Raw genomic sequence first — 23,580 nt, forward strand, 5'->3', positions numbered from 1 at the left:
CTGCAACCCTGACTAAAGTGGGTGCAGGACACAGAGGTGATGTTTCAATGAAAGAAATAAAAAACTCTGTCTTGGTTCATCCAGGCATGGTCACAGATTTAATTCTTCTGTCGGCGGTGATGGGTCTCTCTCACCTGCACCTACTGCTCTTTACCCCTCTGTCTGCTTTTGCTCAAGGACACCAAATCCTGCTGGAAAATTAAATGTGACGTGGTACAACAAATTTTACAGGTGACAATCAGCAAACCCCAGAGCAGCACAACCAAAGAGCCTGAAAAACCCTTTGTCCCCAGTCTAACGCTGGCTGTTGTCTGCTCAGATTTGATGAATCAAGGCAATAACATTTTTGTTTTTGACCTATTTGTGCCTGTGTCTGGGCAGCTGGCGGTGGCCCTGGCTGTCCCCATAATTCAGCTGCCGCAGACAGCATTTCAGTGTCAGACTTATTTTGATCCATCTCCTGGACATGGCGATGCCTTCTGGAGAGCAGAGAAGGTCCCGAGGTTAATTCCAGCTTGCTGTAAATAGAGCCGATAGCAGCTCCCAAACCTCCCGCTGATCTGCCCGGGAGGAAATGGCCTTAAAAACAGAGTTTGTGATGAATAAATGTATTTATGCAGGTATTTTGAGCCTGGCTCTGCTCTGGGTCCTGGTCACCCATAATGCACCAATTGTGCTGCTGGGGTCTCCCTCCTGAGCAGCTACTGAAGACAGACTTGGGCATTTTCTAAAAACTAGTTTTATTATTAAATGTTTTCTTCTTTTAACAAGAAGTAACCCCATTATTTAATCCCGCTGTCTTTATTATCTCATGTAGGAGAGAGCCCATCCTGTTCCCGGGGAACCCCTAAACCAGGTCTGCAATGCTGCCAAGAGCCACTTGCTCTCTGCAGATGCTCAGCTCCTCCTTCTGCTTTCCACCTGGGCTTCTCATCTTGCCAATGATGGCAGGAGCCAAAGGGCAGGAGAAGACGAGTCATCCAGATTGGGACAGATCCTGACACGTTCAGGGCGTCCTGCTGTTGCAGCTGTCTCTGTGGCGGCTGTGGGTCCTAGCTTAGAGATGCAACTGGCAGAGAGCCTGGGAAGGGCTCCTGTTTTGGGATGAGGATGGAGCTGGGGTGTGATGTGTGTGCATGCCGGCGGTAACTGGGGAGGCGGGTGGGACCACACTGCTGGCAGCTGGATCTGGACCAGGCTGGTCCTGGTTGGAGGGGGCTGCTGGAGGTGGGGGGCGGCCACAGCTGGATGGATGCGGTGGAGTGCACCGGCCGCAGCGTGTACCCATTGCACACGGGCGCTCAGTTGCTCTGCATGCTCCAGATCTTTCATTTCTCATTTTCCTTCTTTTTTCACCCCCCCGTCTTGCCTTCAAAGTTGGTATTTATTTTAAATGAAGTGAGCTTCTCTTCAAACAAATCCAAGCCATGGATGCTATAATTAGCAGGATATAATAATTTTTCTTCAAGCATAATTGGAAGGTTTACCATTTAGGGATAATACTTAAACTATCCTATTTTATGGCTCATTTGGCAGAAGATGCCTGTGAAGCTTACAGCCTTATCAAACCTTATCAATGGGTAAAGAGTGTTAAAGGAGGGTGTTTCTGCTATCTGGTGTTAAATCTTTTAATTTTACTAACTTCTGCTAATTGAACAGTCTTCCCTGAGTGTTTGGTGATAACAAGCTGCTAAAGCACTCCTGAAAACCGACACAAAGACCCACTGCAGGGGCTAAGGATTTCCATCTCTTCTTGCGGGGCTGGTTGTAGGCTGGGGTGATTTTGGGTGGATGCCCTGGATGGCTGCCTGCCTGCCCTCGGTCACGCCTGCAATGCTACGCCCAGCCCCAGAGGAGATTTAGCCCTAACCACAGCTGAAGCAATCCCATTAAGAGGCCCATGGTGTGTTATTCTGATTAGCTGCTCAGCTAACTGGCCAGACTTGTTTTCCCTTTCTAATGAGCCTAAATTAAATATACTTGATGGGTTCTCTTGGTGTAGTTTCTCCTCCTCTTGCTGAAGGTATAAAGGCACCTTCATCCCTCCTCTTCCTCCTCACTGAGCTGCAAGGCAGGAGAGGAGGGGCTGTTGGTACTAGCCAAAATCCAGCAATGCTGGCCCAGTAGGCATGGGATGAAAGCACCTCTCGGCTGCCTGGGGTAAGTTGTGGCTCAGCACCCTGGGATTAGGTCTTGCATATGTCCTGATGGAGCAAAAACAAGTCCTGAGGCTCTGTTTGCTTGTAGAGGTTGTTCATGGTGGGTGTTGCAGAGGTTTGAGCCGCTGGCTTTGATATGGACGGTATTGCAGTGCTTGCGATGCCCCAGTAGCGCTGTGGGAGAGTCCTGGCATTGCAGCTGGGTTTGCAATGGATGCATTTTTGCACCAAGATAACTGTTCCTGGGCCATCTTGGGCACTGTGGCCCTGTTGTGCTTTGGTGAGCACCGAGTGGGCTGGCTCCTGCAGGGTCTGTTGGCTGAAAACACACCTCTGGGTTTGGAAGTTTGGAAGTTTTTCTTGGACAGTGATCTGAGTTGTATTAACTTGTAACCTTTTGGTTTTGGTTGGTTTTTTTTTTTTTTTGGATGCTTTTCTGGCTTCAGTGGAGCTTTATGAAGTTCTGTAGCCTTGGCAAAGATCGATAGATAGCCTGTTAAACAAAGACTCAAAATTTACTGTTTGGATGATTTCAGGGGAAAAAAGATTTTGAAATATTTAATCTAGTATTGAGCTAAGTTTCATAATAAGGAGGGAGAAAGCCCCCATCCCAAATGAAATGTGAAACTTTTTTTTTCCCTTAGATTGTCTGAAGCCTTTAATTAAAACCCTGAAGAACTATATTTGTACTGCTTAGTAAAAAAAGCCTGAAATACTGGAGCAGAGGGTGGGAGGCTCCAGCTCTTGTTCTCTGGTATTGCAGCATGTCTGCATCCACCACCTTTCTTTAACCCATTGAGAGCCCCCAAAAAACAGGCAGGTGTCCTCCCTCTCTTCTACCCCTCTCTACAAAGCTCTTTTAGACTTTCTCCTTTTGATCATTAGAAACTTTCTCAGTTTCCAGGTGGGTTTTGTTTGTGATCAGCTTATCATAGTATTTTCCCCTTGGTAACGTTGTCTTTCAGCCCGAATAGCTGTTTTTTTGCCCTCTTCCTTTGCTGGCTGCCCTCTGCAAGGGTAGAGGAACCAAGCTCTGAGGCTCCCCTCTGGGTCCCAGCCTTCCTCCTAACCCTCTCTCGTGCTCCAGGTCAAGTGCATCTTTCTTTGGCTGCATGGTTTGGCACAGCACCCCAGGTTGCTCTTACCAGCACTTTGTACGATGTCCTGTTCCACCAGGGCTGTTGGAAGTCTCTCTCCCAGTCCAGCTCATGAAAGTATTTACCTTTCATCTGGGCTACCTCTATTTAGATTAGATATTAGGAAAAATTTCTTCACAGACAGAGCGGTTGGGCACTGGCATAGCCTGCTCAGGGCAGTGGTGCAGTCACAATCCCTGCAAGTGTTCAAAAACCATGTGGATGTGGTGCTTAGGGGCAGGGTTTAGAGGTGGGCCAGGCAGTGAGGTTAACAGGTTGGGCTCGATGATCTCAGAGGTCCTTTCCAACCTTAACGATTCTATGATTCTATGCCCATGCCCTGTTTTCTTGTGTAAGGTTTAGTCTTCAGCATGACTCCTTTCTACCTCTTGTGCCCCAGTGCCTCAGGTTTTCGTAGTCTCTGACCTTGGGTTATCTTTGGCCCCTCTAGCAGGTACCTGGGATACCTCAGCTAACTGCAGGATCTACACCAAAATGCACTGTCTTCTGTTTTATTACGTGCACATGCACTCAGCTACAGAGAGTTTAAGCACTGAGTTTAGGACTCGTTCTCACTGGGTTTAGAAGTACATTGCTGGTACTACCAATACAGCTCGAGCACCGTCTTGTTGGGAGCTTTAGAAAATTGAAACACACTGGAGGACTCTCCGATACCGAAAATCCATCTCTGATACCAGAAATCCACCTATGCACAGGGGGTTAAGTGATGCTCCAGACCTCGCGTTGGCCCTTTGCAGGGGCAAAACCCATCCTGAGCGAATCGCTTGACCCGTGTGTGTTTATTAGCTCAGCAGGAGGAAAGTATTGCCAAGAAAGTGGAGAGGAGGCAGTGGAGCAATCCTGTTTTATCTCTCTGGAAATAATGAAGCCAGGAACATTTGCTCCTTCTCAATGGTTTAAATTTACAAAAGTGAACAATAATTTTGCAGCCTCTGAGAGTGAAATGTGGGGGAAACAAACCTACCTTATTGACTTTTTTAGCTGGAGCAGTGCAGGGAACATTACTTAGAGCTCCATTGCGCTAAACTCTAATCCGTGGAGATGTCTTTGTTGATGCATAAGCTGTGACCTAAAATATTGACTTTATAAGGTAATTGAATCCCAGAATCATGTTTCAGATGAAAAGCACTTGACAAATGACTATAGGAAGGAGCCGAGCCCAAAGGCCTTAGTGTGACTGTAATGGGATTTACTCTGCTCGACTCCCATCAGCCTCTCCAGAGAAATGTCCACACCAGGCAGCCCTGCTCCAGCCTTGGGGTGAATTACGGGGCAAGAAGAGGTAAGTCTCAATTTTATTTTTTTTTTTTTTTTTTTTTACAGGAAGAAGTATAACAAATCCTTCTGGCCCCACAAGAGAGGTGGAGGCAGAGCACCATGTAGCTTGTGCAGGGGGTGGGTGAACATCTTGGGACAGGGGGACATGGTAGGCCTTTGTGGATGCTGAACCTGCTCTCTGACGTGCCTTGATTTGCTTTTGTCCGTGGGTGATAATATCTTGTTTCTGCACCAAACCTGAGTTTCAGGGGAAGTCCTGGCTCCAAATCTCTGCTTCATCCTTATGTATGATTGTGCTCATCTCGTGTCATCCCAGAGCAGAGTATCTATTGGAAGGAAAAGGGGGGGGAATCCAAATGGGAGATGCTGCAAAGCCAAAGGACCATGGTGAGACTCTGGTACGGCTCAGGTCTTGCCCCCAAGCCATTTCCCTGGAGCCTGGGGATGGCTGGGGCTGAGGAGTATGAAGATGAGATGCTGGAGGAGGACTTGTGCAGCTCTCGGTGAGAAACGATTTCTCACCCAACACTGTGGCCCAACGAGAGTTCCCTCCTTTCTCTGCTCTTCAAAACAAATTTCCCTCATTAACTTAAAAGGGCATAATTATGTCATTATTTCAAATGGCTCAATTTAAACAAGGCCTTATTTCTGACTTATAAATTGTTACCTTGCTCATCCCGCAATGACTGTTTTTCTTATAAGTACGTTAACCTCTCTGCGTTCTTTACTCAGCCGTATTGCATAATGTTATTATAAGCATTTAAATAAGTGTAAAGGTTCCATCAGTTCTTGCTTTCATATCTTGCTGTCACCATGGCAACTGGCTATACTTCTCTGTCTATTTTACCTTTTTTTTAGATTTGAGCTTCTCAGTCCAGTCGGTTTAAGATTGAGTTGGATTCTCCACTCGTTTGCACACGATGTTGAAGCGCTGCCTGCGCGTTTGTTTTGCTGTTGCGCTATGATGATTATTTTCACTGTTGGCTATTTGTGAGGATACTTTGAGGTGGGAGATGGAAATATATTTTTCAATTTGTGCGGTGCACTGGAGGACGGTGAAATACGCAGCGGTAATTACTGGGATTTGGAATACCAGGCTGAAATCAAGCCAGGTTTAGTTGAGTTCAACTAAACTTTGCTTTGCAAAGTGCTCTCGTTCCGGTGCTGCCACGAGGGGATGACACATGAAGTCCCTTGTAGAAAAGAAGTGTGATGATATTTTTGACAAGGCACTTGTTTAAAATGAATCTTGATATCCTATTTCTCCATTAAAAAATAAATCTTACAACATCCTAACAGAGGATGGTATATATAGATCTGACAGACCCAGACCATGGGCTGTGTAAACAAATGGCAAAACTTAATGCAAATTGCTAAAATGAACCTGGGGAAGACTAATTCAGTGGGACTATCTGCCGTTGGCGTGAAGTTCCAGCTTGTCCAGGGACGTAATCTTTCCTGGCAAAGCGGGAGTGAACAGAAGGTAGTGGCGAAGGCTCGCAGTTCGTGCCAATCTGCATTTCCATCTGGAAGTAGGTGCTCTCGATGAGAATAAAATGGCAAACGAAAGAATTCCAGAGAGGCTGCTTATTTATTTTTTTTTTTCCCCCTAAATATAACACGCTGACAGGCCGCTGCTTGGGAGCGATGCAATGGGAAAGTGACACAGATGGAGCACACAGCAAAATAAAACCCTAAACAAACAGGACAACAAAAGCTGCTGGCATTTTATTGCTATTTATTTCTAAGGCTGCTCAGGAATGGAGGCTTACGGTGACTCACAAAATGACACGGTTGGTTTTGCCCAGGACTTGTGCAAGCACGCGTGGGATCATGGTGTCCGAGGAGGGATTTCTGGAGAGTTCTTGGTTTTAGATCCCTGTGTGGCAGAAAGAGGAGGCAGAGGTTTTGCAGAAAGTCTGGTGCTTCACACTGGCTCTGCCCTAACCACCTGGTTGAAGCAAATGCTGTATGGCCTTTTTGTGGCAGAAGTGGTGAAAAGCAGCTTCCCCATCTCATTTACACTTTGCAAATGATCTCATGAAGAGTTTGTTGATCTTGGTTTTGGGAGAGGTCTCCATATGCACTGATACAGGGAAGGCTGCAGTACAATTATCCTGTACTATAGGAAGAGGCGAACTCTGGGGTTTCCTTATTTATTAGACATCTGTCTCAAAATTTTGAAATTATTGAATGGAACGGGAACAGTCCCACCAGAGGAAGAAATTGCCTGTGGAAGAAAAGAACAAAAAATTCATTAAAGCAACTGAAATTGAGCTGGTTCATTTAGGGTCTTGACCGTTTTCCACTATCAAAAGCAATGAGAAACTCTTCTCTGGTGTTTTCTTCCCTGATTACAGCCCTTGAAGTGCTGGAGCCCCTGATTAATGGGCCCTGTGGTAGCTCTTGCTTTCTCCATGCTCGTGGTGTCAGGGGCTTGTCTGGAGACAGCTGCCCTGTTCAGAAATGTGTTTTTGTGTTGAAGGGAGAATTTGAAGAATCCCCATAGTCCCAGGTCCTGGGACACCCCTGGCTGGGACTGTCACTGTCTGATGGAGGAAAGGGGCTATGGGTGAGGCTGAAACAAACAAAATTGGTAAGAAAAACTGTTCTCATCAAAGACTCCCAAGGAGGAAAATGCCTGAATCAGCCAGTCCTCATCACTCTGTTTCTCTGCTAAAATCAGATTCGTCAGTTCAGCTGACTATGAAACCTGACAAATGCTTTTCAAAGTGAATTTAAGAGGGTCTTTCCTCTGCACTTGTGACCGTGCCTGTTCCTATCCTTGCAAGGCGGAAGGGACGTGCTCTGAGTGTGGCTCCTGACTAATTCGGAGAGCACTTGTCTGCAAAGTGTTGTGCAGCAGTTGCACGTACATTTTATCAGTGTGGGAATAGACTGCTTTGGAGCTGAGAAGAGCATCCCAAAATTTTGTAAGTGGCTTAATCTGTTCTGACTGCTGGGACAACATTCCCTTGCCCAACAACACCAAACACGTAGAAAGAGTCTAGTATAAAGGTATAGCACAAGTGTTTTCTCTGGTTTTAATCTGCTGGAAGCTGGTGCATTAGTTCACGGTAGTTTGTACCATATATCTATATATGCATCTCTGCAAAGTTCAGAACATTTGAAAAAACTTGCTCTTGCTCCTATCTGATATGATAGTTGGGGTAGAAGAAGGTGAATGTAGGAGAAGATCACATTCAAGACCATCTAAGGAACCTGAAGGTGCACAAGTCTATGGGACCTGATGAGATGCATCCGCGGGTCCTGAGGGAACTGGCAGATGAAGTTGCTAAGCCACTATTCAGCATATTTGAGAAGTTGTGGCAGTCCAGTCAAGTTCCCACTGACTGGGAAAGGGGAAACATAACACCCATTTTTAAAACATGAAAAAAGGAAGACCTGGGGAACTGCAGGCCAGTCAGTCTCATGCCCGTCAAGATCACGGAGCAGGTCCTCCTGGAAACTATGCTAAGGCAGATGGAAAATAAGGAGGTGACTGGTGACAGCCAACGTGGCTTCACTAAGGGCACATTGTGCCTGACAAATTCGGTGGCCTTCTACGACAGGGTTACAGCGTTGGTGGATAAGGGAAGAGCAACTGACGTCAGCTGCCTGGACTTGTGCAAAGCATTTGACGCTGTCCCGCATGACGTCCTTCTCTCTAAATTGGAGAGACATGGATTTGATGGATGGACCACATGGTGGATAAGGAATTGGCTGGATGGTTGCACTCAAAGAGTTGCGGTCAACAGCTTGATGTCCAAGTGGAGACCTGTGATGGGTGATGAGTGGTGTTCTTCAGGGGTCGGTATTGGGACTGGCACTGCTTAATATCTTTGTTGGCAACATGGACAGTGGGATTGAATGCACCCTCAACAAGTTTGCTGATGACACCAAGCTGTGTGGTGCGGTCGAGACGCTGGAGAGAAGAGATGCCATCCTGAGGGACCTTGATGGGCTGGAGAGGTGGGCCCATCCCCAGAAGTGTTAAGGCCAGGTTGGATGGGGCTTTGAGCAACCTGGTCTAATGGCAGGGGTGTTGGAACTAGATGATCTTCGAGGTCCCTTCCAACCCAAACCATTCTATGAATGTGTCTCCAGTTACTTTTTTTTTTTCATTTATCTGTGTCCAAGTGATGTCTCTTGCACATCAGTACCTAAAAAAGATGGAGTGAAGTGACAGTGGAAGGATGCCATAAGACTTTTCATGCTCATCATTAGCAGCGCCTCTTGTATGAGGGATGTGTATGTGCCGGGAGGTTTGTTCCTGTAAATGCGCTCTGTGCCTTCCCTTGCAGGAATCCCATTTTCTGGCATGAAGGCGGAAATCAAAGCGCAGCCTGAATAAATAGAGGTGGACACTTGAATGTCCCACATCTGTGATTCCTCTTAGAAATGCTCGGTGTGTCTGGTTAATTCATCTAGCCTGGCGTAAGCTGACAGAGCAGCTTTTCTGAAACACGCTGTTTGGTAGTTCACTGTACACTGGGCAGTCATGTTTAATATGTATAATTGTAATTGCATCATTTATTAAATCAAATGGCTTAATGCATTTCACAGCAGTGGCACACAACCAGCTATATTGCTTCTGCTCACTTGAAGGCTTGTTTTAAAACAAGTGCAAAAGAAGTGCTGGTAGTTTGGGTTGAACCTAAAGCCTGGTGATGCTTTGCACATGGAAACCCTCTTCCTGAGCTGTGCTTGCTGGGGCTCAACCCTGAGCAAAACATGCGTGATGCTTCCCTGCCTCGCACCTTCTTGCTGCAGTGTCCATGTTTGGACAGGCAGTGTTTGCTGCTCTGTTGCCTTCTAGTGGGTATTTTTCCCTTTTTCTATGCTCTGTATAAATTAATTTCTGCAAGGTGCCTGCTGCCATTTTTTGTAAATCAAAGAGGGCACAGGGAACTGAGACAGTGCCCATACCACTGTCCGTGCTGATACATCACGTCCTGCGCTGATGAATCCCTCAGTAGTTCTCAGAGCACTTTGCACGTCTTTAGTGCATGACTATTCTCCCTGATCTGGCTGGGAACTGGGAAACTTTTTTCCCTTCTTGGGAGTTGCAAAGCTGTTTCCCGTCCTGACTTTGCATGCGTTTGGGTAAGGTTTGCAGAGGGGACGTCTGAGGATAGCTGATGTCCTCCAAGAAATTAAATTGATAATTAAATTGGTTATTAAATCAAATTAAAGGGAAGGGAGGACTCTGCAGCCTTATAGTTGTAGGTAAGAGAGGCGAAGAGGGGAAGGACACAAGGCATGGATGGGCATTCAGCCCATCTGAAGGCACTAAAATAGCTGGCCAAAATCTTGTTGTAATATATTTGTGCCAAGGTGTTACATCAATCTGGGGCTCAGGTTTAACTCATGGATTTGGTGGATCCCTAAGGCCCTGCCTGCTGAATGCAGACCTGCCTCCCTCGCAGTTTTCCTACTGTGTTGTGGAGCACGTGCGAATAAGCCAACTTAAATGCCATCTGCACACAAGGTATAGCTGCTTATGCAAAGGCCAGCTTAAGTGTCCTTTACTGGTATTTATCTGTCTGGTTTGCCTGGATATCTGCCAAATGGAGGCATTGGAAATCAAACCTTGGCCAAATGTTGCCTCTTCATTGGTTCACTGCTTGCGGAGGAGCTGCTGAGAGCCACCAAGTACAGAGCTGTTGTTACTGTGCGAAGCTCGATTTGCTGCCAGCCTTTCCAAGGGAATGGTCATAAAACCCATCAAAGAGAAACCTTTGTAGGATGCTCTAACGTGATGGGTTAGAGCATTGCCTTTTCTTCCCTTACTTTAAAAACTGGACTGGTTGTAAAACAAGGGAAATGCTTTCTTTGTCCTTGCTGATTCCCGCTGTGCTGGCCAGGCCCTCTCCCCTGACCTACCAGGGTGCTTGCTGCATCCTTGCCCTCCTCCAGCCCATGATACCCTGCCCTCTTTATGGTGAGTCCCCGCTGGCTATGTGGGCTAGGGCTGTGATCCCACGGGGATGCCTCTGCATGGTGCTTTGCTTATGTGGCAATTCCAGTTCGACGCTGAAGAGTCCATCCCACAACCACCCTCCCCTTCTCTATCCCATCCCACCTCTCTGGGACCTCTTTTCCATGAGCTCACCCCAACCAGCCTCTGCTGCCTCTGCTCATCCTCACCTCCTGCTTCAGCATCTCCTGTGTGGCCTGTTCCCAAAGACGTCAGTGCTGGGCAGGCACCTCCCTGCCCTTCCTCCTTCCCTGGTGACCACAGGTCAGGTTTATTATTTCAGAGGATGGCCAAAATGCATCTTTCTCTTGGTGTATAAATGTAATGTTGGCTCTCTGCTCTGCCTCTTGTGCAGCGGCAGGTGAAGCTGTTTCTGGAGTGATTAAGGAAAAATCAGTGGGAGATGCTTGAGGCTGGAGAGAGTCTGGGGAAGATAAGGTGATTCTGTAATTCAGAGCAAGGCTGAAGGCAGGAGCTGGCTGAAGAACATGGGAGATGAGTCCTACAATGGGAGACCCAACCATGACCTGTGTCTGTGAGTGATGGTTTGAAGGTGACAGCTGAAGCCCATGTGGTGGGTAGAGGCCAGGCACAGCCTGGACAAATCCCAGCTGGGCTAAGACAAGTGAAAGGCATGTGTGGACATGTTCTTCCCTGTGGAGATCATCCGAGTGGCAGCAGGAGCTTGGAAGGATGACAGGGTAGAACTATGGGCTTCAGCTGGAGAAACAGAGGGAGGTGAGCACCCACTGCCTGCCTTGGAGTGACTTTGGTGTGAAGCTGTGGCCAGGCAGCCTGGGGGTACAGGCTGGGGAGAGGGCTAGGCATTGGCTTTGGTTTCTCCAAAGACTCCAGAGCAGCCCGAGGAAATGCCCAACATGAGTGTGAGACCTGGCCCTACCCCAGCTGTGAGTCCTTTGGGGAGGACACGATGACCCCAGGGAGACCGAGCGTCAGACAGGGAGAGGCAGCCTCAATGGGGCAGGTGAGCTTGTGGGCGAGCTGTGGGAAGGTGGGAGGAATAAGATGTACCTGTGCTGACCAAGTGCATCATCCTCTTGCAAACCACCCCTTTCAGGGTGGTTATCGCTGGTGGGATCCAGGTGGGAATTGCACTGACTGCAGCTCTCAGCTTTTAATAAGGAAAAATGTTGGCTTGTGTTGGGGTGGAGGCAGCAGCTGAGCTGTGCCTAGGGTAACCATGGCTGTGGGCAGTAGGTGAAGATCCTGGTTCCCATGGGAATACCCATTCTGCAGAGGTGGCCTGGAGAGGTCCTGGTGAGCTTGTGGTTGTGACATGGTGAAACAGCCCTGGTCTGGCCTGAAACACTGAATTTCCCAAGGAGAGCTCTGCCGGGGGGGGGGGAGGGCGGCTCTTGGAAGGTGCTGCCGTGCGGAGCAGCCTCAGGCAGAGCTCACGTGAAGGTGTATAAGGAAATGAGACCGTCTTGCTATTTTTAGTTCGCATTGGCTGAAAAGCAAAGTTTTCTGAGGAAAGATTCAGATGTGATAAATGTTTTTTCCTTGTTCAAAACTCTTGACCTTTTTATTTTTTGGGGAAAATAAATCTGGAGAAGTGAGGGAGACAAATCACAGCAGAAGAAAATGTAATCACAATTTAAGGAAAATGCCTTCCCATTTGTTACCTTTATCTTCAGTTTCTGCATTTTTAATTTTTTTTTTTTTTCCTGGGGAAGAACTCCCCCTTCCTGACAGCTGCTGTAAGTGGCATCGCTTCCCTTGTTGCAGACTTGCTGCCTGCCTGTTTGGGAAGCCGTAGCTTTCCCTTATGGAGCTTTTACCCTTTTCATCATCTTCTGCCTTTTGATGCGAGATCGTCAGAGCTCTGTGCAGCTCTGGATTCCTCCCCCCCCCCCGATTGCTCGTACAATATAAGTGATAGATATTTTATATACCTGTGGTAAACTGTTGAGGGCTGAGATTGCCACCTGAAGTTGTATATTTGAAGGGAGTTGCACACTCAAAATATATAAGTTTAGGGGTTTGATGGAAGAGAATAAGCTTGCAAAGAGGTTTGAGCAGGGCACGCAAGGAATAGAGAGGAATATAAAGCAGTGTATGAGCTGGGAGATGCGTCTTCGAAAGCAGGTACTCAGCTTTCCTGCAGAAGTTGGCAGACGGTGGTGGAGCTGAGCTGCGTGCAGGGTCCGCGTTTGCTGTCAGTGCTTCTGGCTGGGTGCAGGTGGTTCAGGGATTACTTCTTTCCTGCAATTTGAAATCTTTATCCCACGGCTCCCTGTTGGCAGAAGTTTAATGCTATTGAGTTACTGCTCCCTACAGCCATTGTTTCTGTAGGGGAGTGAGGGATTGTATGAAAATGCTGATGGGAAAAATCATTAAATTTGTTTTAATGAATTAGAGCTGTACAGTCATTTAAATAACTTACAAATCTGCTGATCAGCGAATCAAGCTAGTTAGCGCTTTTGCCTGTATGTATGAATTGCATATACACACTAACAAGGTTCATTTGCTGATCTGCAGATCTACATGGTGCCTAAGTGACAGTGCTGTATAAATTAGGGGAATGGAATCATTAAAATAAACATGTCATTCTTCTGGTAGCGCTTTCATTAATAAAATAAAACCTCAGATGGGGAAATAGTTAAATTGGTTCTCTCTGTAGGTTTGCAAAGTAGTTAAGATGCAAATAATTAGTCTAAGTATAGACTGTGAGCCTTGCTGTGAACAATCCTTTGCTGTGCATATTTCTAGATGTTGAGTTCTTGAAGGGGAGAGAAAACTGCTTTTTACTGGTGTTTCAGGATGTTTCATTTTTGACCTCAGACTGGACTTGGAAAGATCCGTCTTGTGATCACAGACCTTCTGAGGCAGCAAAGTTGTTTCATTAATCATTGCCAGCATGCTTTGCGTGTAAAAAAAAAAAAAAAAAAAAAAAAAATCAGTGCTCTGGCTGGAGGCATCTACCCTCTTCGGTCTTTGCTCGGCCGGTCTCTCGAGCGCCTTTGATATTCAAACCACTGTCCGATGGTGGCGACTGCCCTTCTTGGAGCTGTGGCTTCAGGAGCCGTGCTCAGGAAACAGTGGAGAATTGTAATGCAGGATCCGCTCCCCTCGCTTCAGGATGCCGGAGAGCATTTTGGGAGGAAACAGTGTTATAAACTGCAGATCCAGGCTCAACCCACCGCAGGGGTTTGCAGCCCCCACAGAGGAGCCTGGTGAGGGTCAGGTCTGGACTGGTGGGGGTCTCCCCAGGGGTTTCAGATCTCCCTGTCCAAAATGCTGCTGCATTTGGCTCCATGACCTTGTGTTTCTGTCAGGAGGGGAGGGAAGCCCCCATTTGCCTGGGACTGCATTATCTGGGGAAGAAGGTGGTGATTTGTATGACTTGCTTTCCTTGAAGTGGTCAGAAATGACTAATCCTTGGTGACTTTCCTTATAGTCCACTTGCAGTTTGGCTGAAAATTTTGACTCAGGTAGAGAAAGGATTTTCCCTCTGGTTTTCATTAATTCAGTGAAAATGCCCTTTTGCAATGGGAGCAATCCTCTCTTATTAGTATCTTAATTTTTACTGGCATTACTTTAAATCTTCCTGAAATTTAACCTAGAAATCAACTTTTGAGTTCGAGTCCAGGATAAGGGCTCTCTGTGAGAAGTAAGCGTTCAGGTTACTGCAGATCCTGAGAACTGGTTGAGCTATGCATCTGGGGATGAGATGCTATCAAGGGTACCAGGACATGCTCGGGGCTCAGGTGCTGTGGGCAAGGGCTGGCTGAGCTCCTTCAGGCAGTGACAAAAAAAACCTCTCCTGGAAACTTGTGCCGAATCCAGCAATGCTGATTAACCTGTTCTTTCCTTGAAATGAAATTACAGTCGCTCTATTCATAGACTGTCATTTTTGCGCAATGAAGAAGCCTCCCAGCTTTTGATGGAGATGAAAATGAGTCTCTGTGCTTTGGAGCTCGTTTTGAAACTCAAGTTGCAGTGGCTGCTGTTCAGCAAGTTGCTTGGGAAGTTTAATACTCCTGTTTTTTAAAGATAGGTGCATGCTTAAGTAATTTGCTTGATTGAGCCTAAAGAAATGGTTAATTCAGGATGTTCAAGCAATGCCACCATCCAGCTACCAGGACCCTAACAACTATGCTGCTTTTTCTTGAGAATGGTGCTAAGCTAATGTATCATTTTCATTTTTGTGCAGCAAATGATACCTACCCTTTGCAGTTCTGTTGAACTTTACAGGGAATATTCCAGCATGAAATTTTGGAGTTATGCATCTGTGAGTGAAGTATCTGATTAGAAAAATAGTCCTGTCCCTCACCTCTGCTAAAAGCCTTTCTAAACTGTCCACCTTGCAGGCATTGACGCAAGCCCTACTCATGGGGTTGCTGTCTTGGCTTGATGAGAGCACTCTAACATCTGTCTCTAGGGATGAATTAGCTTCTCCATGTCGACCACTTGCTCCGCAGTCATTCATAGTGTGCTGCTGAGAGTTATGCTCTTAGAATCACAGAATCATGGAATTGTTTAGGTTGGAAAAGCCCTTTAAGATCATCAAGTCCAACCGTTAACCCAGCACTGCCGAGTCCACCACTAAACCATGGCCCTTGGTGTGTTGGCTGGAGGTGTGAAGCTGCATGGCTTTTGTGAGATCTCTGTCATTGCCACTCAAACATCACTCCTTCTCCACGGTGTGAGATCCCTGCAAACCTCCTCCCAGCTGGCCCCTGTCCTGTATTCAGTGTGGGGCCTCATGGAAGGGGATGCTTTGGGGGTGACGTTGTTTTTGGGGAAAGCTGGCCCCATCCCTGCTGTTGCCTTGCTGCCTTCCCCACTGTCCTTCTGTTTGCTGGCTGCAGGCAGGATCCAGGTTTCCACTTTTGGACTCTGATCCTATTGGCATCAAAATGGATGTTTAATTATCTGGAGTCAAATCACCCTCTTTGCTTTCATTACTGCAAGTGCATTTACCCTTAGACCTTTAGGGATTTAATTACATCTATCTCAGATCTTTCTGCTGAGTATAATGTGGCATTTCTTCAGTGCGTTCCTCTACCGCTGCTAAAAAGGTCTCTCCAAGTCTGACAGCGGTGGGAGCAATTTGTCACTGTTTGGCCCAGGTAAGCTTTTTTTGTCCAGCTGAGCATATTTTCCCTCAGCATTTGCTTTTCCTCCTAATTTCAAATTGAACGTTGCTCTGGGCTTTTCTTGGCTTGCTACTGCAATAGCTTCTGAATATAGGAAGACCAGTCCTGAGGATTATTAAGCACACTGGACTGAGCGCCAGAGTGGTGCCTAACTTGCATTTTCAGCTGTGCTCCGAACAGGGGACGTCTTCTGGGATAAAAGTTATGTTTACAGTCAGCTGCTAATTAGTGGTAGCAGAGTAATTATGTAACTGATGAAACAGGACTGCAATTTAAGATTGGAAGGCTTTTTGCATCATAAGCATAGAGCTCAAAAAAAAACCCCAAACGGGGAGTGTAGTTTTATTCCGCTTAGGTTGCTTTGATGTGGTATGTCGTACGTACTAGGGGGGCTGGAGGAAGATTCGGGATGCTGGTAGGATTATCAGTTGTTGGCGAGGGTCTGAACAGTTGGGGTGAGTGTGGGAGGGACTGGGAGCACCGGAGCAGCTCTGTCCGCCTCTGCGGCAGTCTAGCTCTCCTCCCTCGTGTTTTCCTTCCATCGCCAGAAGATGAATGTCCCCACAGCATTATCTCTATTCCAAGCCTCCAACTCCCTCCTGAACTATCACTTTCTGCAGCCTTTTTTGTTAGCTCTCCTGCTGAATCCAAATGAGGTCCCTTCGCATCTGGGGAGATTGCTGTGCTAAGAGGGTTCGTTTGTGAATACTCTTCAGCCAGTGATCTTGCACCCGGACCCAAGGAAATGAGGACGGAGAGGAGGGTGGTGGGATGGCTTTTGTGTGCTCCATGCACACGTTTCAGTGCCTGCTGTCTGCGTGCTGTGAGAGGAAAAAGTTCAGCCTCCTCCTTTAAGGTCTGCATCAAACCCTGCCAGCGCATCCTTCTCTGTCAGCTTGTTTCTTCTGGTGCCTGCAGATAGCTGGAAAGCAACGTGAGCTGCCAGCTCTCTTGCATTGCCTTTGTGTTTTAATGCATTTTGTGTTTCTTCCAGGTCTGCGTGGAGCTCTGAGTGTCGCTGAGATGTGGCACAGCTCTGATAACTGGGAACCATCTGGGCTGCTTTCTGTGGGCAGAGGATGAGAGTGCCCTGCGTGGCTGTGGGGCTTCCAACAAGTGGATGGTAAGATTTGCTTTGCCTCTGATGCGTAGCACCGATCTCTGTTGGCTGGCACGTGTGCTGCTGTTCCTGGCATTGTCTGTGCTCATCATAAATTGAATCCCCATGAGGTGGCCTTTGGTTCAGCTCAGCCAAGAGTCCTCCCACTGTGACAGCACTTCTCCTACATCCTTTAATAGCTTTTTCATTTTTTTGGTTATAATGGGCACCATTAAATCATTTCCCAGTCAGCTCCACACAGTGGTACCTGAGAAACCACCGTTATTTCTTATCCTAAATGTAGGGAACATCTGTGCATATGTCTGCAGGGTTACTGTTGGTAAATGTTGACTTCTTAATGGGGATGTTAAGACACAGCAGGACACGAATGCTGTCCTGAACGCTTGAATTGTGGAGCGGCTGTCATGGCCTCTGAAGTGATGCAAGAGGGAGTTGGCTGTCACAACAACTCAGGCTGTGCACACCTGAGAACAAAATATGTAAAGACCGAAATACTCAGAGTCAGTAATGAGAACTGGAGTTTTATTTCTTTGCAGGCTGTCTTGTAAATCTGACTGTCTTGGAGTGAAAATCAGAAGGGAGGGTACGCTCCAGAACAACATGTCATTGCACCACTTGGGAGCAGTCAGGCTCAGAGGCTGGGGCTTCCTCCAGCCTTGGGAGTCCATAAATGTTGGAAACGGGGCGGGTGACCCTGGTGCAGAGACTGTGGGATGGGTACCCATGTTGCAAGAAACAAGCAGCCTTCAAGAGTGTTGGTAGTGATGGGGGTGATGGTGCTAGGAGGGGATGGGAAGGCTGAATTAATTTCTCTTGTGTAGAAAACCTGATGAGAAGACAACCTCTGCTTACTGAGGGCTTTTTGGTGTAGTCTGCCTGGATCTTGAGTGTTCGTGTCCTGAGGGCTTCCAGTCCAGGAGCACTGGCAAAAAGTGGATGGACTGTTCTGCGTTTGCTCTAATGTCATGTCTTTCTGGTGGAGATGTGAAAAGCCCCAAAGTCGGTCCAGGCACGTGTTCAAGAGAAGTTTCTGGGAGAGGACTCTCTCCAGTGATGTAACAAGCTGCAGTTTGCTCCAAACGTTAAGTATTATAAATGTGGCTGATGTAATTCTATTTCAAAAAGCCTTAGAGGCTTGCGATAATAAACAGAGCTTTTTAGTACCAGGTTATTGATGCAAAATAGTTCAGCAAACTGGGTTGCTGAAGTGCAAATGCCATGTATTATTCATTAGATGCTTTCTTTCAACAAATCACTGCTCTCCATGGCATAATGTTCCCCGCTCCTGGTAGCACCGCTCTTTGGGAAGCTCTTTGGTGTGAGCCAAAACGTGGAGTTGCAGACCCATCCATCAAGGCAAGCAGTTGGTTATGTTGTTGTCTTCCAAATGGAGTTCATAATGGGCAAAGAGGTTTAATTAATGCTTCAGAGTAATGTGTCTGTTTATAAAGAAATAATGTACTATAAAATTAGGCAATGCATAGTGAAATGTACCTCCTAATGGCCAGGCTGGCATTTTAAGTGATCAGTAAATCACTTAAATATTAAGACCTTCTTGAACAAGGATAATAAAGCAAGAGATTTGGAAATGGTAGATACCAGTACTTACAATTATCCACTAAATAAAACATTTTTATAGTGATCATAGAGTTAATCACCTTACAGAGCAGACAGGTGATAGGGACAGCGGAAGATATGTGGCATTATTGCCTGCAGAAAAAGTAATTTCAGATGTGTCCTTTAAGGCCAGAGTCAACAAGGAGAAAATATAAACATTTTCTGAACTCTTTATCTATTCTTTTGATGAATAAATGCAAACAGCTACAGTTATATAGAAAAGCACATGATCAAGAATACAGTAGACCAAGAATATTCCCCAGACAGTGCTAATGCAGTTGCATGGCAGAAGAGAGTGATGATCTATGAATATTGTTTTCAAACTCCTGCTTTAAATATTTGAAAGTATTCTCAATTGCCTTCATATTTTTAAATGCAAGTCAGGCAAAAATACTGAATTACTACTTTACAACTCTAATAGAATAAGTTTTTGCAGTACTTCTGCAGTTCTGTTCAATGATGGGAAGGATGCAGGAGGAGACTCCCAGGTCTTCACTGCAAGAATTTTTGGCAGTTTTGAAGGCAAAATGAGATTTTAATGAACTGAATGAGAACCAAATGATAGGGATGCTTTTCAAGTTAAATATACAGAAACTAATGGGCCGTAGGAGATGATACAAACTGTTTGCATAAGAACTCAGACAGTTTTTTGTCCCAAGATGGGAAATTATCATACCAGCTTTAAAGGGTATGCAATGGGATCGTGGAAAGGAGTGTCCCAGGTGGCTGGAGACACTTCATAGGTGATCTCCAAATGGGTAGGATATAGACACAAGTGTGCCTTTGAGTATGTCTCTCTGTTATCATCTGTGAGAACCTCTGACTCCTGACTGGGCAGAGTGCCTCCGCTTTACCAGTGCAACTCCAGAAATAGTCCACAATGTCGTGCAATTCATGAAAGAGAGATTTTTCTTACAAGTGTTGGGATTTTCCTACTTAAAGGCATCAGTAGGCACACCCAAATTTTTAATTCAACCACTGGAAATAAGGAAATATACTTGTGTAAGATATTTTACCTCAACTGAAATGACTGCTGAATTTGATGAATGAAGAGTTAGCTCTTGGTTAAGAACTCAGAGTAGTTAAATGTCTCTGAAGATGAGAAATAAATCGCACAATCGCACATGCTGCTTTCATCGCTTGGTATTTAATAATTTCTCTATGTGAGAAAATGAGCAAAATGTCTAAGCAACTTTGCATAAAGAAGATGAAGAGACAATGTGATGGATCCCATCTTTAGGTGCTGGACTGGTGATTTTCAGATCTACCTAAGGTTTTGGCTGTCAGAGATTGGAAAAAAAAAAAAGGGGGGGGGGGGGGAAAGAGGGGCATGATCAAGAATGAAGAAAACTCAGCCCAGGCATCCTGGCTGTTATCTGAGATGCATTGAACCAACATATCTTCTAGAGTATCTTCTATATTTTGTGTTGAAGTATTTAATGTTGGAATCAGTACAAAGACAGTTTAAGAGCAGCTGTGTTTGGTTGCCAAGTCTTGACTTGATCTATTTTTATGGGATAAAAATTAATTTCAGAATAAGTTCCTCCATCAGTTAACACTTGGAAATGTTTTGAAAATGAAGAAAAACATAGCTTCAAAAGCCCTTTCATAAGAAGTGTGCTTGAAAGTTGACAACTTCACAAGAAACAACAGCTTTCTGAAAAGAGATTTTTCAACAAAAACGATTTTGCACTTCTTGGGACCAAGCCTTGTGCCTGTTGCAACACTGAGTTTTGAGATGAACTGGCACATATCTCATCCCAGATTCTGTCCATGGCAGAATAAGCTAAGTTAAAGTAGTAACTGACCCTTAGAAGCTGCGGAAAAGATGCTTCAGATGAGTAGTAGTAATTTATTCTGATTAGTGCTGACTGCTTGTCAAACACCAGCCTAACTATTCCCCGTCTTCTGCCCCAAAAGGTCAGAGAGCTTCACCTTAACTCCTCCTGGATTCATCTTAAACAACATAGGAAGAGGGGGAGGATGATGAGCCATTCATAGGAATGGGGACTTGAGGAAGGTCTATTTCATGGACGCTTGGGTAATTTGCAGCTGGATTTCTTTTTGACCTTTCTGCCCTGTATTGTAGACAGCAAAGAGGTCCCCCCCATCATTTTACTCAGGAGAAAGCTGCTAGGTACTGTTGAAAACAAGCTGGGCTGTATTTTCTGTGTGAACACACACCCAATTTGTGATGAATGTTTAGCATCCTTGACCTTTTGATCTTGATCATTAGAGGAGAGAAGCAAGCAGTGGGGAGCACCTGGGGGTTGGCATCTTCTCACCATGAATGGATGCACAAAGGAGGATGGATACTTCCTGGCACCTATGCAGTAAGTGAGGTATATTTTTAAACACCATTTTTTCTGTTCCTTTCAGGAGGATGGACTTGCCCTGGACAGGTACAACTGGATGGAGAAGCTGGTAGGGCTGGCTGGGTCAACCCCCGCAAAGTCTTTGCAAACCTCCTTAGGGCATCTTGCTACCAAAATGGTAAATTCCTGGGAGACCACTTAGCAGGGGAAGAACGTGTTCACCTTTCAATTAACAAAGCTTGCAATTTTATTTCAGGTGTGAGAGCAGGAGCACTTCCCTTCTTGACCTCTCCTGCACCCAGCGAAGGGAAACCTGGTTGAACTATGAACAGGAGACCTTCATGGGGCAGAGGTCAGGGATATTAATGGCAATGTGATCAGCTGGCATTTAATTTACACTTGGATGGCAATCAGAAAACTAATTTCCAAGAACTTTTGCTGCTTCAAATATTTCTATTCTGAAATGAAAGGGAGTAAAAGTGACATTTTGTGATAAAAATTCCAGGAACCTGTTTGCTTTAGAAGGACTGAACAGCTTTATTTCAATTTGGAATTTTATTTTTTTTTCTTAGGAAATGCATTTAATTTTTAAAAAATTGTTCATAGGAGAAATTGAATAATTTTGAAAAATGGTGAATAGGGCACATCAATGCTATTGAAGTGCCTTTGCCTAAATAAAATATTACTGACAGTAGTGAGGTTTTGAAAACATTCAGACTCGGATGAAAATGCTTGCTGTTCATCCTAGCACTTTGAAAAATTTCCAGGCAGAGCTAATTCAAGTGACAAGTGCATTTTTCCTGATTTGTTTTTGTGAGTGTCTCAATCCTTTAATTGTAGTTGAGGGAGGCATATAAAGTGCTCCAGTTTGCGTTAAGACAGTCCACGATATTTGATTTCCCCATCTGTGATGTGGATGTTGATCTTCAAAGGTTCTCTCAAACTGCAGACCTCCATGCAAAAGCAACTTCTGTCCTCTCTGCCTTTTCACAAATTATGCAAAAGCATTAATTCAGTTTACATCCTGACATCCACAGATCTCTTTTCCCAGGTCTGATATTGGGGTTGCAATAAGATAAGGTGGAGCTTTTCCTAACCAAAAGCACATTTTGTGTGTCTGTACACTCAGCAGGAGACTGTGTCTGCACCATCAGGTACCATGTAGCTGATGGCTCCTGCCCTGGAGAGCCACAGTCCTGTGAAAATGCCCTTTTTCTTCCTCCAGAAAACACAGGCATCTCTCAAAGCTGGGAGATCTGTTGTACTTGTGCTTACATCTCCTTCTCCAAGCAGTCCCATGCTTCCAGCACCTGGTCCTGCAAAATGCAAACCTTCCGGCTCAGTTTCACCAAAAGCAACTTCTGTCCTGCTGCCCAAAAGGAGCCTCACTGCCCTCAGTTTAATTTGTGAAGCCTTTATTTTTTTTTTTTCTTATGAAACTCCGAGAACAAACAAATACTAAATTCTACCCCCTACCCTCTTCCTCTTGGGTTTTAAGGTAAAATTAATTTGTACTTTCTCTTTCTGTATGTCTGGGGAGAAGGGAAGGTGTTTCGCCTTCATCATTGCTTCCTTCCCAGTTCCTCCTGCTCCTGCCTCATCTTCCACAGGCAAAATGTCAAAAAGTGAAAAAAACCCAATACAAAAAAAAAAGTGAGAAAATCACACAAATTTACAACAACAAATGTCCTTCTGGGAAAGAACTGATTGGAAATAACCACTTTTTTGGCAGGGAATATTCAGGGCAGTCTCTGGCTGCAGGTGCAAATGGTCATGCTATGGGCATCACCATACTTCCAATATTCGATGCTAGAGAAAGTTGGTGCCGGAGCCTCCTTTGTGACTGCTGGGAGAAAATGATTTACGGGACTGTGGCTTGCCCTCCAGCACGCTGCTCTGGGAGAGTTTTGAAATGGGACAGGCCAGCTCCAATTTGGGGCAGGAAAACTGGTCTCGCTCTCAGTGGGAGCGGATGTTTTTGGAGCTGTGATAGGAGGAAAAGTGTGCAAAAGGAAATTTATTTAAATATGGTTTTACACTCATTTCATAATAGTAGAATTTTATCTTTTTTACATTGATTTATGGGCACTGAAGCAGAACAGAGGAGTCAGAAGAAAGCAATTAATGAATAAAGAAAAAAAACCTGCACAAATGCTTCAAGAGGAAAAAAAAAAAAGAAAAATTTAAAAAAGGAGAGAAATCTTCCAAAAGCTGAAGAAAGGGGGATAATTGATGGTTCCATTTTAACCTAATGTTATTTCTGGATCTCTTTTTTTTTTTTTTTAATGTGTTATTTACTGCATAGTTTAGAGCTGACAGAAAATAAACAGCATTTGCAATATAATGTCGTTAGCACCCTGATGCACTTGCTCATCCTACTTGCCTGTCAAGTTCCAACTCTAACCAACATCAGTCAACGTCGGCTGTGATGGAGTCTGTTTTTAATAAGCATGGTGCTATAATTACCTTATTGCAAAGTTAAAGCCAAATGACACTTATGATGAAGGTTTCATGGCTAAACAGTAAAGCCAGTGAAGCATTCACATACCAACTGTCAGATAGGAAATAGCTGTTGGAGGATTTGTTTCTTTATTGCTTGATGAGGGTCACTTCGTTCGTACTTGGAAACTTTGTCACGATGCAAAAGGTAGAAGAAGGAGACAAAACTCTGAAGAAAAGGGGAAATTCTGCTGAGGCTGGAAATGGTGGACGGCTGCTGAAGGGGCAGGTGGATGTGTATTTTATGGAAAACAAGGCATTGATCAAATTTGATGCTGGATGTACTGCTCTGTCACGAATTCCTCCCTCTGCTTTAAATCTAGTGGGAGCCA

At 45.3% G+C, this 23,580-nt stretch overlaps 1 long non-coding RNA gene across 1 annotated transcript; it reads left to right on the forward strand.

The window, feature by feature from the left end:
* The first annotated feature begins 2,071 nt into the window (after positions 1–2,071).
* On the forward strand, positions 2,072–22,964 carry LOC148056944 (uncharacterized). Its single transcript, XR_015702203.1, has 5 exons — positions 2,072–2,160; positions 4,435–4,598; positions 16,692–16,820; positions 20,814–20,927; positions 21,006–22,964. It is a non-coding gene; the product is annotated as an uncharacterized LOC148056944 (long non-coding RNA).
* The last annotated feature ends 616 nt before the right edge of the window (positions 22,965–23,580 follow it).

This window comes from Nipponia nippon, unplaced genomic scaffold, assembly GCF_047370975.1.
Source record: "Nipponia nippon isolate SJK-2023a ecotype South Korea unplaced genomic scaffold, ASM4737097v1 scaffold_11, whole genome shotgun sequence".
Lineage (NCBI taxonomy): Eukaryota > Metazoa > Chordata > Aves > Pelecaniformes > Threskiornithidae > Nipponia > Nipponia nippon.